Source organism: Etheostoma spectabile, chromosome 16 (assembly GCF_008692095.1).
Source record: "Etheostoma spectabile isolate EspeVRDwgs_2016 chromosome 16, UIUC_Espe_1.0, whole genome shotgun sequence".
Taxonomy (NCBI): Eukaryota; Metazoa; Chordata; class Actinopteri; order Perciformes; family Percidae; genus Etheostoma; species Etheostoma spectabile.
The window spans coordinates 6,963,954-6,982,517 of record NC_045748.1 but is presented as its reverse complement, the minus strand read 5'-3'; positions in this window follow the sequence as shown (position 1 = coordinate 6,982,517).

The following is an 18,564-nucleotide window of genomic DNA, read 5'->3' as shown; positions in this document are numbered from 1 at the left end:
GGAAGTCTAACTCACAGTTCAAAGTCCGAAAGATGAAACCAGACTGCAGAGACGACATGAAGCACACAGCAGTCCTCTCCGGTCAGAAATGGCGTCCTCTGTTTCAACGACTCACCGACGTTGGCTTTAGCTTAGCACAGACACACTTGCACAAACTGTTAACTAACTAATCACTTGCGATTAAACAAGAAATGTGCCTTATCGTCCACCGCTATAGTTTTGTGTGTTGACTACAATCTTCACCAAGTTGTCTGTCCTAATGTTTTTCACTATTTCTCCTGCTCCGTGTTTTCTACTCTCTAACGTTAGCTAGCTACCCCTCTTGTGGCAATCTCCCTTTCGTCTGTGCTGAGCTACCGTTGAAGAACGGTTTCAACCCGCCCTCACTCGCAGGTGACATTGACTGATGCCAAAAGTAACCAATGAAAATGAAACATCTCAAAATAAAGGCACAATCTGTGCATGTCTGCCCACGTTTTCCCACTTGCTCAAAACTAATTTATGATTAGGAATTTGACTAAAATTAAATGACATAAAACCAATATATAAATAAAAAAACGTAAAACTATTTCTAATATAGCCTAGCCTACTAAGCAGAAAATATAGAACCCAACTATTTTTAAATACAATATTAGTACAAAACAAATTTTGAACTAACTAGTATGAGTGGAAGGAATAATGTAAGGTGAGCATTTGTGTGCAGTGTCCGTCACCAAATAATTTTTCATATTTTTTCCGTAAGGGCAGTAAGTTTGAGAAGATACAGAATAAGTAGCTCCATTGATAGTAGTAATTGTATCAGTATTTAAAGTGGACAAAGTTACATTCCTGGCCCATCATTTACTCCCTCAATGTTATTTCACGGCCTCTTTGACTATGATCTACAACTTAAATGTCTTGTGAAAAACCAACCCTTAACAACTTCAGAGTTCCATGGCTGGAATCAAAATGCATCGTGTTTTGCTTTACCAACTCCTCCTCAGCTCATAACAAAAATACTGCAGGTGAAACAGGCCTAAGGCAGACTGCAAGAAAAGACTGAGGGATAGATGAATAAGAAGAAAATAAATAAATACAGAGAGCGATAAAAAAACAACCAAAAAACCCGTAAGCATTGGTAATCAGCGTTGCTAGCCTGAAGAGACTAGTCAAGTGGGAAGTTACTTATAGGTGCTGGATTAGATTACTACACTAAGTTATTTGTCCTGCTGCTACTGGCTGTCCATGGACCTCAAACCATTTTATGATTCGTTATTGCCAGCTAAGCAGCTCCTGTCAGATCTCTGAAAAGTATTTTAATTCACTTCTTAACATAAATTAGTTTTGTTCCACAGGTAGAATTTTCTAACGCTGTTGGAATCACACACCAACAAATAATGGAAGTTTAAAAGATTTTAATAGGTCAATTATTCACAATAATTCCTGTGTATTTCTCGAGAGAATTAGCACATCCAATAAACACTGAACTTAGGTTACAAACTATTACCTCAGAAAGTCTTCAGGTCCATCTCGTCTGCTCTTTACTTTTCTTTCCACTGAACAGCAGTAGAGGAATTACATTACCTTATAAATAGCTAAAATACCTAAATAAACATCAACTTGCCAAAAATTGCACCCTCTTGGCAGGGATGCAAAATGTGGGTACAACATCGGCAAAGCGAGCTCTGGTCATGGCCGGGAGATGTGCCGCTGCTACCGGGTGTGCGGGCTCTACGTGTCCCGCTGGAGCTCCGATCATCAGGTCGAGATCGGCAGCGAGGCTTTCTAGCAATGTCTCCACGCTGGCCGATCCCCACGCTGGCCGATCCCCACTGATGGCGGCCCGTCTGGAGCTGCAGGACGTGGAGCTCACCACCAGTGTTTCAGGTGGACTGTTAAAAAGTGTTTCGATAAATAAAAGGTATTTATTTAGAAGCGGGCTGGCTGCTAGTTAGCTAACGCTAGCTCCCGCCCTCAACTAAGGCAGCGCATCTATGCAGGTGACAATGGTGTAATGATTCAGGTGGACTCCCAAGACCAGACGGTGCTCATCCGACTGGCCAATAGGAACATGGCCCCGCCCATGGCACTATTTTCACAGTGAGAGAAATATCTTGAGACAAGAGCAAGAAATTGCAACGTGGCAAAACGTTTGAAACACAGTTATTTTTTTCTTTATTTTTTTGATAGCAAAAATATAAAATATTTGAGAGTTTAAAAAAACATTTTGAGAGATTTCTTTTCTCAGAAATAATTTTAAAAATTTCAAATTTATATTTAAACTTTTTTTAGTCTGAAATATTATTATATTTTGCTATTGGTATGAAAACTTTTTCTCTCACACATTTTTTTTTCTTTCATAAAATGCTGCTTTTTTATATCAGTGTGATAACTTTTTCTTTCAAACCTTTTTATTATTCTCTCAGATCAGATATTTTCTCGCATGTAATAAAGAAACAAAGCTGGCTCCATACTTCAGACCATGTCAAACACCCCTTCATCAGTACCACCCACTGTGTCCCATTTGTTCTTAAACTGGATGCTATTGAGCACTATTTATGATATAAAAGTATGTTATGTAGCATTGAAAAGCATTTTTAGATTTATTTGGTCAAGTTTGCAGTGGGCCTATAGGTGGCAGGGGCTAGACTTTTCAAAAAAAATTTCATAAAGCTAACATTATGCTGTTTATTCAGTACTTTAAGTTGAGTAAATCTGTCTATCTGTTGCATTTAACTATATACGCTGTTTATTCAATACTTTTAGCTAACTAATTCAACTGTTCAGCCATTACAAGTTAACTAGTTCAGCTGTTTATTAATTCCTTTTTTTTCGGTTTATATGTCTGTGTCAAGGTCACAAGACCAACCTGCAATGTACATGTATACCTGATCAAAGCGATGCTCATTGTCAAAATCCCTCACTTTCCCATTTTACACTATACTACTACTACTACTACTACTACTACCACTACTTCTATGTTTGCCTCTCATGGCTTAACGCCTTGGTGGACAAAAAAGCAATTCAATTTTGTTTCTAACTTTTGGATTTCATGAATTATTAAATGTGGAGCAGCAGTCACTCAGCAGTCAGGAATAGGAAATCAGTGCTGAGAGCAGAGTCACCTCAAAATAATAAATTAGAGTTTGGCTCCTAATGAAATGGTTGCTCAAGGAGAGAATGAAGGATGGGAGGTGGAAGTGGCTGAACAAAATTGAATGTATGACACAGCGTGAGGAGGTCGATGCTTTGGATTGGCTTTTCCTTTGCCCTCCGCTCCAATTTCCCCTGCATGGGTCTACCATGCATGAAATGAGCATACAGAAGTCTGTGGGCCAAAGGTCCAACGCCAAATCCTTCGCATATGACAGATAAAAGAACTCTTTAAGAATGAATATGAGGGTGCATGAGAGGACACAATGGTTTACCTGCACACATGTGCAGCTAAATCGCACACACACACACACACATACATACATACATACATACACACACGAAAACCTATAGTGTCATACTTTTTTTATTGTCAGTCCATGATCTAATCAAAATTGTAACCACACTTTTAAATGCAGAATTTAAAGCTGCTCTAACTTCCAAATGCATTTACATTAGGGCTGCAACCAACGATTGTTTTCATATTTTATGAATCTGTTAATTATTTTCTTGATTAATCAATTAGTTGTTTGATCTATGGAATGTCAAAAACTGGTGAATGTCAATCAGTGTTTTCCAAAGCCCAAGATAACGTCCTCAAATGTCTTGTCTTATCAACAGCTCCAAGATATTCAGTTTATGATGAGTGGAGGAACTAGACATTTTTACATTGACAAAGGTGGAATCAGAGAATTGTTAAATTTCTTCCAAAAGAAAATGACCCAAACCAATTAATTTATTATCAAAAGAGTTGGTGATTAGTTCAATAGTTGACAACTAAATGATTAATCTTTGCAGCTTTAATTTACAAATATTTTAATAGATGATCTAAGAGCTAAATTAAAGTTGTTATGTTTACTGATGCCAATATTTAACCTGTTATTTATTAAGAAAATCAAATAAAGAAAATGTTCGGTGGTAAGCAGGAAACAGCCTGGCTTATCCTTTAAATTCACTGGAGTGGCAAAATAGGCTCTATTTTTATTTATTTACGTCTTTATATCTTCTGCTGAATCCCCTCTCCTGGATAAAGTTTTGTTTAAGACCTGACCATGACAGTGTACTGCATGTAAACATGGTTATAGACAGGACAGAACACTGCAATATGTGACACAAAGCAACATAAGTCAAATAATCAATGTATGTATCAATAACAACTTAGTTACCTTGAATGAAAAATGGCCTCTAGTTTCCAATTACACAGTGGCTTAATTCTTTTGCCTTTTACACATACTGCATGTGTGTGTTTTTAAAAACTACAGGCTAACAGGCTAGGGCTGTTGAGCAGCAGTGAAATTCAATACAGTCTCCAAAAATGTAAAGGAGAAGTCATCAAACGTCTAAAAATCCAATTATTTCAATTTGGGGGGGAAATTGAAGGCTATGTGAGGGACAGATTCTACAATTAAACTGAAAATCCAATCAGATTTAAAAATAAATTGACCGAACAAATATGCAGTTTATGCTATGACATCAGTGTGTGTCCTCATGTCTAAACCAGACATTGTGTCCAGACTTCATGACCGGCAACAATTCATCTATATCCTAATAACAATTGCTCCAAAAGCAGAACTTTCACAAGCTGGGTGGAAATTAGTTTACACATTTCACTTTTTTTCACTCACAAGATGCGCATTAATTCGGCATGGAAAGCCATGACAGAGAATATCTATACACTTGTACACCAGCTGTGGGTCCCTAACTGATGGTAGATGTTTCTGTCTGTAGCCTAACACTGTGTTTTTCCTCATCTTTGCCAAATATAAACATTTTTGTAAACACACACAAAATTCTGAGCTAAGTGTGCCTGGCCTTAATTAAATCCACACTTTTATTTTGTAAGTGTGATTAGATTCTATCAATTACATTAACATTCATTTTTTTCCCACTTTCATTTCATTCCTGGTGTGAGTGGAGTCAAAATGACAAATGTTTGTCATATTAGATAACATTGGTTCATTTCGGTATTTTGAATATTTTGGGTACTATTTTGATTTGAATGCTGAGGAGCAAAAGAACTGGCGTTTCAGCTCTTGGCTAGTTTTCCTGCATCTTTATCACCCAATCTGTCATGTATGGAGTCAGCCAGCAGGCCAGAGATCAGAGTTATTAGCCACATCCTTTTCAACTTTTCAATCATTTAGTGTTACTGACAGACACATAACTAAAAAATCCTGTCTAACAAATCATCCTTGTGGCAAAATAGATACTGTAATTATCAATAAAAGCCAAACTGTACCAAATTGTAGAGGCCTTATCAAACTTGTGAATCATTTTGGACCAAAATTAGCTCTTGATTTCCAATCCCAAGTTATGTATAATTTCCAGGCTTCTTAACAGATTTACTGCAATACCATCGGACGATAGGCAGTTGTGATTATCATTGCTCATCAACACAGTCTACATGCCCAAATGTCACAAATACTTTAGGCATGGCTGTAATGTGAATGCCAAAGTCTTTCAAAGTCACTATGGGGACGCAGAGCCAAGTTGCTCTATTTCAAAGCATTTCTGCTAACTCTCATTAAATCACGGCTATATTTATGCATGTGACCTGACCCAGTCTGGAAGGCAGTGCTGACTGGATAATGAACATGGAGTTGGATGAGCCTGATCCAGTATCAGTTCTACAAATCCCCCTTCTCACAGGTAAGGACAGCAGATTACTTTGTCTCAAAAGCGATTTCACCCCAGAGCTAACAAGCACAGGGAACTAGAGACCACTAGCTTGTCAGCCATTTTTCTATTCTGAAGGGTCGTGTTCTTCTGAACTTTTAATAACCTTTAAAGTACCATCTGATTGGAGGTCATGGGCCTTTGGGTTGGTTGTCTCTAATGGGCTCTTTCTCTCCCTTCCTCATGGTGACATTTTAGGTTGTCACATGCCCCCCCCCCCCCCCTCCCCCTCCGCCCCCTCAGACCAATACAATAGATTTCACTGGTTCTGATGTGTGTTCTCGTGCAGTTTTATCCCCTCACAAATGTGATTTGGCAGAATAATATAGCAATTCTAGTGATTTCAATTTGGCCTACGCCGAAGGGGCGTTGTTGGTGCTCAGGCCCTAAAATGTAGAACTGAGAGGAGAGACAGACTGAGTGCTGGACAGATGATACGACATATGGGTCATATCAGCAGTTAGAAAAGTAGCAACCCACACGTCAATGACGACATGTTTTATCCATGACAATAATAGCTGAAGAAGGCGTCTGACAGGATGTCCACCCACATCTGTCTGATTAGTGTGCACTGTGTTGGCTTGCAGGTAAAATGGTTTTCTGCAGGGATGCTGCATACTGTAACTGTATTACTAAAGTATACGTAGTGGTATTTTAAAATTCTTACTACTAGAATACATTAACATTCTCAATAGGATTGGTAGTGAAATATTTAAATACATTTTTTTGTCCATCCTGTCATTTTCACATCCTGAAAGCCACCCATCTCACATAGCATATGCTTCAGACCATCATTTGTCAGTGGCCATTTGCCATCTCGTGTTGTCCAATTGTGTACCTGGCAGGCAGCAACGGGACTTAGCTGCGCCAAGATGAGGCATTCGGCCAGACACGTCCTTGACTGAGAGCAATAATGCAGCACATATGGCGATGGAAAGGATGGGCACCGTTGATGGATAGAAGAAGAAGCCATCCCTCTTTGGTCTAGATGTATCACTTGGCTCTGAATAAACCACATCTCTGTGTCCACATTTGTGAAAGCCCAAATCCAAGAACCAGAGCTAATTCATTGGCCTGAAACAATCTACCAAGAACAACAGATGAAACATGAAATAAGTTATTCGCTCTACACTCAACTTCTATTGTGAACTACTTTTTGACATCACAACCCAAATCTCATGCTGTCCTCTTTGTTTCTCATTCTTCATGTTTGTGCCACTGCATTAACTTTCATTTATATTTCTTTTTATAGACGAATACTGTATTGGGCACAGACTGCAGACTTCTGACCAATTATCTACTCTAAATGTTTGGTATCTATTGCCTATCCAGTTAGTGGCCAAGAACAGAGTGAAATGTAAAAGGGAAAAAAAAGGCTCAAATATGTGTATTAATGAGAGGTGGCTGGCAGAGAGAAAAAAAAGTTGAACACTTTTCTTTCTAAAGGTGTTGCACCTATTTTAATTTAATGAGGCAGGTGTGATGGACCTGGAGCAAGATTTCACATTCAGATAGTTTTTTACTAATAAACAAAAACAACTATTACTTTTATGTGAAGTGAGTCAAAGCTGTATTCTTATAGTAATACTGCTTTAAGTCTTATAACACAGTTGGCAGAAACCCAACATACAAATGAATGGGCTCTCACAGGTTGGGACTGCGGTTACCCATTAACCAAAAAGCTCTTTAAGAAAGCCGTCCCTTACCATTGAGCTCGGCATTGTATTATGTCCATGTCCCAAGCTGTGATCCTCTCAATAGATATAATGGTCACATTATTCATTCTCTCCTGTGCCACATGTTCCACAGGTGTTAATTTCCCCAGCTTCAGACTGCTGTCAGAACTCCAGGGGAAGTTCTGAAGTACGTTTTCAAGATTTCAGATTTAACTCTCACTGAACTCTGCCGCAACTTTGTCAAACTTTATGTCATTTCTTTTAATTGATGGAATTGATTAACTCAACACAGAACAAAACAGTAAGATTGTTCAGCCTTGCTTTCCCCTCACTATTGTCTACCACATACATAAACTAACAATAAACACACATACACACACACACACACACACACGCACACACACACAAACACACACCCTCTCTCCCAATCTCCATATTGAGCTGTATTCTAAATTACAGATTTCTGTAAATCTTCTATTTTATTCTAATATTTAATCTGCAATATTTTAACTTCACCTTTTCGGATCGGCTCAGCTCGCTTTGAACTTTGACCAAGGTAATACCAAAAAAAGTACCAAGTTCCAGGTACTATCCAAAACTTTTGCCGATGGAAACCAAAAGAGAAGGGTTCCAAGCAGGTCGAGTTGAGCCATGCCGTACCGTACCATGCAGTGGAATTATAGCAATAGAGGACTGTGTTTCATTGAGTCTAGCAGAACCAATTTAATGCCACTATGAATTCAATTTTAAGCACATGACATGTAGCAAAGATACCTGAGATGTTGATTAATAATCTTGCAAATGAATGTAACCCAATGGTGCAAGTACAAAAAAAAAAAAAGTACTAACAAAGGGAGTTGAGATGTAAATAGTTCTCTACTAAAAGACCACTAAACTAAAAAAATTCTGTCTGAGTCGTATTTCTGGATGAATCGCGTTCAAGACCTCTGTGGACCTTTCCTTTCATACACTCTTGTGTGCCATCTCCACTTTCCTCCGGTCCTTTTAATTCCATTTTATGTCCTCTCACCCTCCTGAAATCCCTCGATCACATGGCTGATATCCTCCCAGGATCCCTGTTATCAGGGCATTTTCAATAGTGTGGTTGAAAATAGAAAGCAGTGGTTGGCAGGCTGCCATGCTGTTGTCACCTTTGGGTTACAGATTAAAAGAAATCCTGTGGCAGCACATGTGAACATAAAAATGAAGGTGCAAAACTTTGAGCACTTCATTGTACTGACTTTATTTCTGACTAATATTGAAGATAAATGGTCCATGAGTTGAATATTCAAGCGTAAGACCAAGACACCTACACTAGTTAAATCGTTGAGTGCTCTTACCAGCTCTGATAGAACCACTGAGGGAGACACAAAATTGCTTTCTCAAACTATTTGCATAATCGTTTTTCATTTGTTTTAGTGTGACTCTTAAAGGGGACCTATTATGCTTTTTTTCCTATTTTATGTCTATGTTACAAAAACCTCAGATCTACATTCATAAATAACATCTTAAATTATGAGTTTAGTTTACTGGCTGGAATTGCTGGTTAGTATGCAGCATGTTGCTCAGACTGCACTATACCTATCCTATAACATTACAGTCAGTCCCCGGCTGCAATGACAGATGGTAGACAACCACAGAGCGTCTCAAACAGAGGGTAAATACAGCTGCAGCAGCCATGGGCAGTATGAGGAAAAACGTGTTTGAGTAGAAATGCAAGATACAAGTATGAACCTGATTTATTCTGTGGCATTGACAAGTGACTTTTACGTTTATATTTAAGAATAACTCCAAATAGTAAGCATACAGTATGTGCTGTGTTGACTTATTTTGGAATAATTTACTCTATTTTTCCCTTTTTTTTTTGTTAATTCCGCACTTATAATGACTGTGTCATCTGCCATCTCTGCCCTCTAAGTTTGTGATCACACACTTTAGGATACTAGTGTTTTTCAGATATTTTACAACACAAAGTCACAATGCAGGCCTCAAAGTAGTTGTTGGTTGGCTTGTGAGCTAAAAGATACGGTAAACGTTTCTGTGCCGGGGGGTGTCATGTACTAATCATTGTCCCGAGTCATTTTTCATTTTTCAAAAATAATGTATAGCATCATGCACCTTCCATTGCACAATTGTCCTCTCAAGGGTTTTGAATTCTATTCAGATCCATTTTGCAGTGGAAATTAATGGATTTGATTGGATCCCGTTTGCCCTCCTACTCTTTCTTCACACTGGTGAATTACTTTTGAGAACGCACTGCTGAATTTTAAGCACTGTGTTTAAGCAACACTTAAATATTCATCTACTGCTGTCTCTCGTTTTCACTTTAATTCAGTGGATGCGTTAATAATGTGACACAGATTCGAAACATTACCAAAGCTGACAAAATTAAATCTATTCACTACAGGAGAGATCAGTTATTTGAAATGCAATTAATTCAGTGTCGAGTGACATATTTCAACTCATTGTGCAGCTAAAATTGCTCATTAATTCTCCTCAGTACATAAATATAAAATTTTGGAAGAAAGTAAATTGGTACACTAAGGGTATATTTTTCAAGCAAGGCACTCACAATTTTGTGGAAGGGTACAGATGACCACAGCCCAAGGCCTAGGGTTAAAATGTAAAAATGTAAAAATGTAAAGCGAACTGTACTAGCTAAGTCAAATTGCTTCTCTAAAAATCAGGGTCTCAAAAAAATAAAAGCCAGGGTACATAGAAAACAAGAACTAAAATGAGCAGAGAGGCAAGGGCCACATTTCTGGCGTGAAGAAGTGTGAAGAAGCACCAGGTATGATAAAGCTAAAAGCTTATTTCAATTTCTTTTTATTACTTGTGTAATGCGATATTAGAGCTAAGGGTGGATGATGGTGGTGCTGGTGCTGGAGTGGGTGTGGATGAGGTGCTCAGTTTGGAAAAAAAAAAATCCACCTGTCCATTCCTGATGACTGGCCTGGGTGGAAGCACCACCGGGTTTTCTTTTTCTGTGGCCGAACTTTTTTAGCTGGACGGGGGGAAATGGCCGAATGCGGGCAAGAAGAAATGTGAATTATGTCATGTCATCAATACTGCTGCGCTGAGAACCCAGTGCTGCATTTTTATTGTTCATGGTGTCGACGTCATCATCCACAACATGCTAGAAAACTGAATGGGTGCAATAGAACAAACGCTAAGAAAAGGAGAATATGTCTTTGAGTCCAGCAGACAGCTGCCTACCAAATCATGACATCACTGTCTCTTTTTCTCTTGGGGGATCAACTTAAAGCTTTTCTCTTTATGTGCTGCTTTTTTTCACTGCCAAAATGCCACATCTATGGAGACTGGAAGGCACACTGACAGCATTCCCAGGTGTTTTGGCAAAGCAATAAGCTTATTGGCGAACGGAGTACCATTAATTTCCGTGTGCCTATTGTTTCCCAACCACAGGTTATGAAAAACGCTGAAGAATGAGAGCCTTTTTCTGATCAGTCACACACTAAATCATGGTGCATCAACATACATTGAAATCATTTTCTTTTGCATCACATTCACTCAGCAATTTCTTCACTGCCTTGGAAAATATGTGCATGTTATGTAACTCTTAACAAATGAATTTGATATATCTTAGAATCAGCAGCCATGAAGGATTATTTATTTAGTTGAGGGTTTTTGTTCAGGATGCATTGTATATTTAGTGTGCACCAGCTATGCCCTGTAGGCTTTCTGAATACATTAGTGATTACTACAGGAAATTATTATAATTAAATGCAAGTTCTGTATCTCTATTCTCTTTAGATAAAAAATAACTGATTTAAATTTGGCTTTTTTTCATTAAGTTGTTTAAAAATACAGGCAGGCGTGCGTTCCCTCGGCTGATTTTCTTTCTGTGACCTACTGTGTCACACTAAGAAAATTAAATCTGATGAGTAGAGTACATTTGAGGATAGTTTTAAGGAACAATAAGTTCATGTTTTATAGCCTTGTTCCACCATAACATCAGCAGAGGTTTAGTGTTGTTTGACAGTGCTGGCCTGGTACTTTGTTTTGGCAGAAATTCCCCACGGTCTGATCACTGAAAGAAAAAGAAAACAAGTCCTAGAATTCATCAATCAAACACACAGATTGTACAAGATCTGATACAAAATAACACATTTCCCATGGGGTGGGGGGGTGGGGGGGCACTGAGGGAATCAGTGTTTATCCCCCCGGGTTAGTACATCCTCATAGCTCTAAAGAATTTGTTTACTCTCAAGATGAAAACAGTTTTTGAACTTGACTTACTTTCTTTTGCACCAGCAGTTTTTATTTCTGAGTTTATTCCAAGTCCTCCAAACCATGCAACGATATACTGTAGGTCGCTCATTAATAAGAACCACGAGAACAGTTCCAAAATTAGCGTTAAATTGGTTAGCTCCTTTGCTGGTGTCTCTGACGTTTCCGGGATTGCTCTGTTGCTGCCGGAAATTTCTCCGTGTGTCCCTCTTTTCTGCCGGATGGCCGTTGACTTGCTGTTGACTGCTTTCTTTGAGTTGGACATTTAAACTCAGGTGGATTAGGACTATGGTTGACTGCTCCTCAGATCTCTACAGGACAAATCGAGACAGCTAGCTGGACAATCTGTCCAATTTGAGTTTTCTGTTGCCCAACTAAAACAACCTTTGAATGTTCCACCAAAACAAGTTCCTTCCTGAAGCGATTTTGCAGCGGCACCAGGGCTTAGCGACGCCCATGACGATTGTGATTGGTTTAAAAACATGCCAATAAACCAGAGCATGTTTTTCTCCTTTCCCGGAATGTAGACTAGCCAGACCCTCCTTTACAGTGCTGTGGAGGAATATCTGGCAATGTGAAACTAGGCTGATGGTTAAATAACAGGGAGCACATGGTTAGAGGTATATGACATTGTATATGAGGCCATGTGATGAGTTGAGAGGAGCTTTTTAAAACCTCAAACTTTGTTCTATCTACTCATATTACAATTTGGTAAATATACTTTCTTGCAAACACATACTCTGGATTTTGTAATATCAAATATCATCTGACTTTGAGGATTGTTTTCTTGCATAAAGCATGAGCAGAGCTATTTCATGTTCCCAGTCTCAGTGTCAGTGATGAGTTGTTTTAAATGCAATCACCCACTTTGTATTTTCAGGCTAATCATTAAGAGTTTCTGTAGACTGCACCTGCAAAATTCATAAGCTCTCAGTAAACTCTGGATATCACTTGGAATTACAAGTGGATGTCTTTGGCACTGCGAGTGTGGTGCTTGCTGTGTATTTTACAATTGTAGCTAAAGTGTGCATGTATTTATCGTGACACTTGATTGGCAACAAATTAGTATGAACAAATGATGATTGCACTTATTGATTACACTGCATACGCGTGAGAACGGAAAACCCAATTCAGTGCACGTACTCAAATTAGTTACATTGGCAGATCTCAAATATTAACTCCTGGTGAACAAAGAGATTTAAGGTTTTGATTCTAATCAGAATGCAGAGACTAATGCCGATGTAATGAAGCCAGGGGACATTTACCAAACAAAAAGGATAAACAAAATGGCTCGGTATCTCACAATCCACATCAGTGCTCTTTGTAATTTAAATCAATGAAGAACTGTATCACAATTCTCCAATAAAGAAATATGTTTGAAAAACAAAAAAGAAAAGAAAACTAAGAAAGCTCATTTCAGCTCACAGTCTTACAGAGCATTAAAATGCTGCTTGATTAACCTAATAATGAATACTTGGTTGATCAAATAACTTGCGTTTTTAGCTTGCTTTTAACTATGGCCTCGCTACCCAATCCCTGAGAAAGAACAAGAGCTAGAGGCAACAACAAAACAGGCCCATCTCTAAATTATAGTTATAACCTAACTTTAGGATGCTAATGGTTTGTGTTTTCCCACTTAAAATCTCTGTCTCTGACTTGTGGCAAAACCAAACCAAACACAAAATGTGACATTTTTTTGGAAGGAAGAGGAATGTTCACGGCGATGGAGAGACGTTAGCTAGCGGGTAAAATGAGCAGTTTTACCCGCTGGGAGAATATGTCTCCTAGCGGGTATAACTAGGAGACCACTGGATGTAGTGCATTTTGATACATTTTTTAAATATAGCAAAACACAAAGTACTGTATGATAAACTCAAAATAGTACCACAATTTAGTCTTACTTTGAAAACATCGCCTTACAGCTGCTGACATATATATATTTTATTTAACACTGATAATAATAATAATAATATGTATATACTACACACTGTAGCAGATGCAGCACCCATTAAGTCACACAGCTTTTAAAATCAGGTGCAAAAGATGAAAAGATGCAATCTTGGCTACACTATAAATACTGTATATACGTGTTTATCATGCAGTCTTAATGTACTGCCTTCAGCAATGAGTTAGCCTGGCTGGTTCAGCAGGGAGTTAGATGAGTTTCTTCATGTCAAACATAGTTTTCAGTGAAAGTGGGCTATTTCTCACCTTCCTCGACACCCAATCATGACTTGAGTCCTGTATTTTCCCTCTCTATGCTCCCTTTTTACAAGGGCATTCACAGAAGCCAATGTCTCATACTACTCTAATACGTGTTCTTCCACAAGATGCACAGACATATTGTCCATTTAAAGTGTGTGACCCAAACTCCATTTTGCTCGCTGACCTAACTGTTGGATGCTGTCTCTAAAAGCAGATATAAAATGCCCCTTTTTGTGTTCTCCATGCTGGTAAACAGCCAGGTGTCTTTTAACACAGAGGTCATAAACCTGCAGTGGATTATGTTGAAGAGTAGGTAGAGAGAGTGGCTGAAGTATTGACTTTGACAAAATATGTCTAAACAAGTTTTTTTTTTTAAATTATATATCCTTTCCAATACAAATGTTACATGTATCTCATTCCAGATAAAAAAAGGGTAATCGTTCGATGGCAGCGACAGATAGTGTCAGTCATTTCTTTTATATTTACTTTTTTTTTTTAAATCTTCTAATTATTTGGTATGATGTTATTATGTTCACCGCATTGCTACTGTAGGTTTGGCCCATGTCTTGAGGACATATATTAAGTGATAGCATGTAACTTTTAAAAGTAAAAAGGACATTGCTCCTCTCACAAATGAAAAGTTGAATTTATGTGCAAATAAATGCACCTTTAGCCAATTCATACTTCAGGCCAGGGATTTTGCAGCCACAGCGTTTTTTTGTTTTGCATAAATGTCTTCATAGGAAAAGTTTTGAAAGTGTTTGAAGTGTTGAAAATACTGTAAGCATGTGAAAATGTCCTTATAACGGCGTTGTATGATTCATTGATTATTATTAGTAGTAGCAGTAGTCATAGTAATATTATACATTTAGATAGAATTTGTGAATTTAAGAAAAATAACAAAATATAGATTGCAACATGATGCAACGCAAAGGGCTTGGGCTTTCTGGAGGAAATACAACTCTTCCTCTGAGAACTCTCATTGCTATGCTCAACTTTTGCAGCTCATAAGCAAATGCACAGCTGTGACAACTGACAATTCATTGGAAAACTACCTCTCTCTCAAAATAAAAAAATGTAATTTCTCCGTAATATAAACCTCCTCGCTACCTTCTTTGTAGCTGTGCTACTTACTTGATGCTTGTCTTGTGAGCAATGACGGATGCTCAAAGCCAATATCTCATGTGGCTCAACATTTTGAAATATATGGATAAGCAACTTAGTCAATTATTTATTTTTACTTTTGTTTCTACAGTGACAGTAAAATCACCAATGTGCTAATTTTGAGTGTGCTGAGCAGCTTTATTTTTCAGGAGGCTTGAATCGCTAACATTTTCTATTAATATTATGGAGTTGTCTAACAGATATTTCAGTCTCATTGCATATCTGAGAGTATGTTTATTTACCACAGTAGATGTTGTTCTGTGTACTTCTATGGCTGCCTCTTCCTTTTCCTCATTCATCTTCATCACATCCTCCTCCCTCTTCCTGTGGAGGTGCCCTTGATGATTTCCATTGCTCCTCCTCTCAGACGACTCCTGGGCTCTTTGCAGCTTGTCTAACCAAGTAAATTATAGGCAGATTTAGAAGGCTATTTAGCATGGGAGTCAGGATCTGGGCTCACTTAAAGACCCAGTGCACATAATTCATCAAAATTAACATCAGTTATAACTCTGCAGTACCCTAAGCACTCCTAAATTGTTTGCTCTCTCCCACTGTCACGCACACACACACTTTGTCCCTATTCCAATTCTGGGAAGAAAAAAAAAATGATATGAGTAACTTTGCTAGAGTTGCAAATAAATGTATAAGTTATAGTTTGGCACTGGCGTTACAAAACTCCTTGCAAAATGTCAGATGAATAACTGATGTCAGGCAGCCTCATACATCAATGTTTGAAAGTTTACTCTTAAAAAAAATAGCTAAAATAAAAAGCAATTCCTCAATATCAGCTGTCTTTGAGTTATGAAGAGGAGGCTTTGCAGTAAGGGTCTCCATGACCAAATACCTGGATAATTAAAGACATTTCCATCAGCCCCACCTGTACGTGTACAGGGCTATTTAACATTAGCATGCTAACACCCATGCTAAGTGAACATGGTACACATTGTGACTGCTAAACATCTGCATGTTAGACAAGTCATTCCACGTATGTTAGCATGCAGGCGTTCAAACAAGTGACACGTCACTTGAACTTTTTTATTTTTATTTGACCATTCGCCATACAAACTATTATACTATTAAACTATTATAAACTATTACTACTACTCTATTTTCTTCCTGATTTGGTCCTCTTAAGTTATACAAGCACGAGGCTATAGTGTTCTGCCCTTCTTTCTAATTCCACATGCAGTCCAACAAAGTGCTGCCGTCATAAAAACCTTTTATGTAGCCCTTGATAGCATTGGCTCCACATTAAAACGTCCTTGATCTTAAAAGGGACGGGTCAGGTTAATCTCTAAACTAACTGCATTCAGACCTTTGTAGAGGAAATAGATCACTTTTAAGGAGAATTTAAGGGAACATTGTTGGTTTAACAGGCTTTCTCAGCAAAGTAAATTAATCAAAGGTACATACACACACAGCAGTAGGCCACTCAAAGACATTTACTGTTTAAGCAAAGCTACGACCTAACTTTGTAAAAACATGTCGAAAACAGAACCCGAGTGCAGTCTTTTTGGCCCAACAAACCTTTCATAGCCACTAATCAGAGGTCTATGAGGACTATAATATTTATGTCCTTGTTAAGACATCCCGGCTGTAAAGTACAAATGATAGATATCCAGTAAATCTCTCTTTTCAGTCCGTTGCTCATTTCTGCTTTTCTTTTCTTTCACTTGCTGCCCTAAATCAGCTAAAATTGAGTGAAAGACAACATGCATTAACTGAAATCTGGATGTGAAACCTTGATGGGTTTTCAAGATGGACTATTTTTCTCCCCTTTGTCTAGGGAACTAGTTTATAATGTCCATTCACACTGCATGTGTGATTGTTACAGACAAAAAACAGTGTTATCTATATTCTGGCCTCAAAGAAGCTCAAATCACCTTCTGGAGGTTGTGGATGTTCTAACAAAAGTCGTGACCGTCTGACCTGTAGTCAAGATTGATTGTGTTGGACCGCCCACCATCAACACCCTAAAGCCTGCTGCCAGCAGAAGGAAATCAGTGCTGAACTTTTGATTCAGATATGGCGATATTACAACAGTACAGCAGGACAATACTACAGAGGAAAAATAGCATCAGACTTATCATTTTGTTTCAAATTTTAAATATTTGCAGAGAATGGTAATGGTAGTTACTAATAATGAGTAGTCTCTTATCAGTGCATTGACTGTTTTCAGTGTGACACCTGATTTTATTTCCCAATGACTATAACAGGCAAACACAATGTATACACAACATCATACAATCAGTCACGTGAGCTAAACAGTCAAACATGTAAGCCACTGAATTGCATTGTGTACTGGATGTAATGTTGATTGATTGATTTGTTTTTCTAAGCATCAAGTATTTGTTTTCTTTAAGTATCCAACCGAATGACAGAATCAACACTTTCTTTTAAACATTTGGATCACGGATCATGCCTTTTAAACACATATCATACAAACAAACATCTGCCGACCAAATGTTTACTACCTCTGAGTTTGTCCGATTTCAAAGGTGAAGCGATTCCTCTCAATGTCGTTTCATCTCTTTTGAGCCTTCCTTACCACTTTGGATTTCCTCCCGGCATCTTTGCCTCTTTTCAGCTAGCCTATCAGTCTCTCTCTCTCTCTCTCTCTCTCTCTCTCTCTCTCTCTCCCTCTCTTCCTCTAGCTCTATTTTGTACTCCATCCAGTGGCAATAAAGATCACAGAGGGAGGCTGCTGGAGATGAGGTCTTGTGCAGTAATAGCCTATTACAAGTCATTTCTCACAAACACTGTCACTGGTTCCCACCCAGTCCTGTCACTCAGTCACTCCGTGAATGAGGCCACATAATCAACAGAAAATGGCCAATTCTACAGTAAGACACTGAACCCCAGACACATGTAACACTTGCCAGTAAATCATTGAGACACACACACACACACACAACACACACACACACACACACACACACACACACACACACACACACACACACACACACACACACACACACACACACACACACACACACACACACACTCACACACACCACCTCTTCTGCTCAATCTGTGGACTGGATTTTATGCTCTCTCTTGTGAGTTAGGATCTCACACTAAGAAAGTAGAAAGAAATCTTTAGCATTTGCTATGAAAAATTAAGCCGACCTGGCCATTCCAGTTCCTCAGAAAGGTTTGGGATGTTCAGTTAGCTCTGTGATACAGTAATGAACATTTTACACTGTGGAATATCGAAACAATGAGAGAGAATATGAATCGAAAACCCCCTCACATTTGTGTTTTTCATCAATTATTCAGTTCTTCTCCCCTGTGCAAATCCAAAAGCAATATGATCAATTCCTACACAGATTTGTTTTAGTTATTAATTATTGAAACCCTATCTCAACTCCCTTAACTCCCACTGCTCTTTCTACTTGTCTCCCCGCCCACTCGGTCTGCCTCATATTTAATTCTCCGTATTTATTGTCTTTGTTTC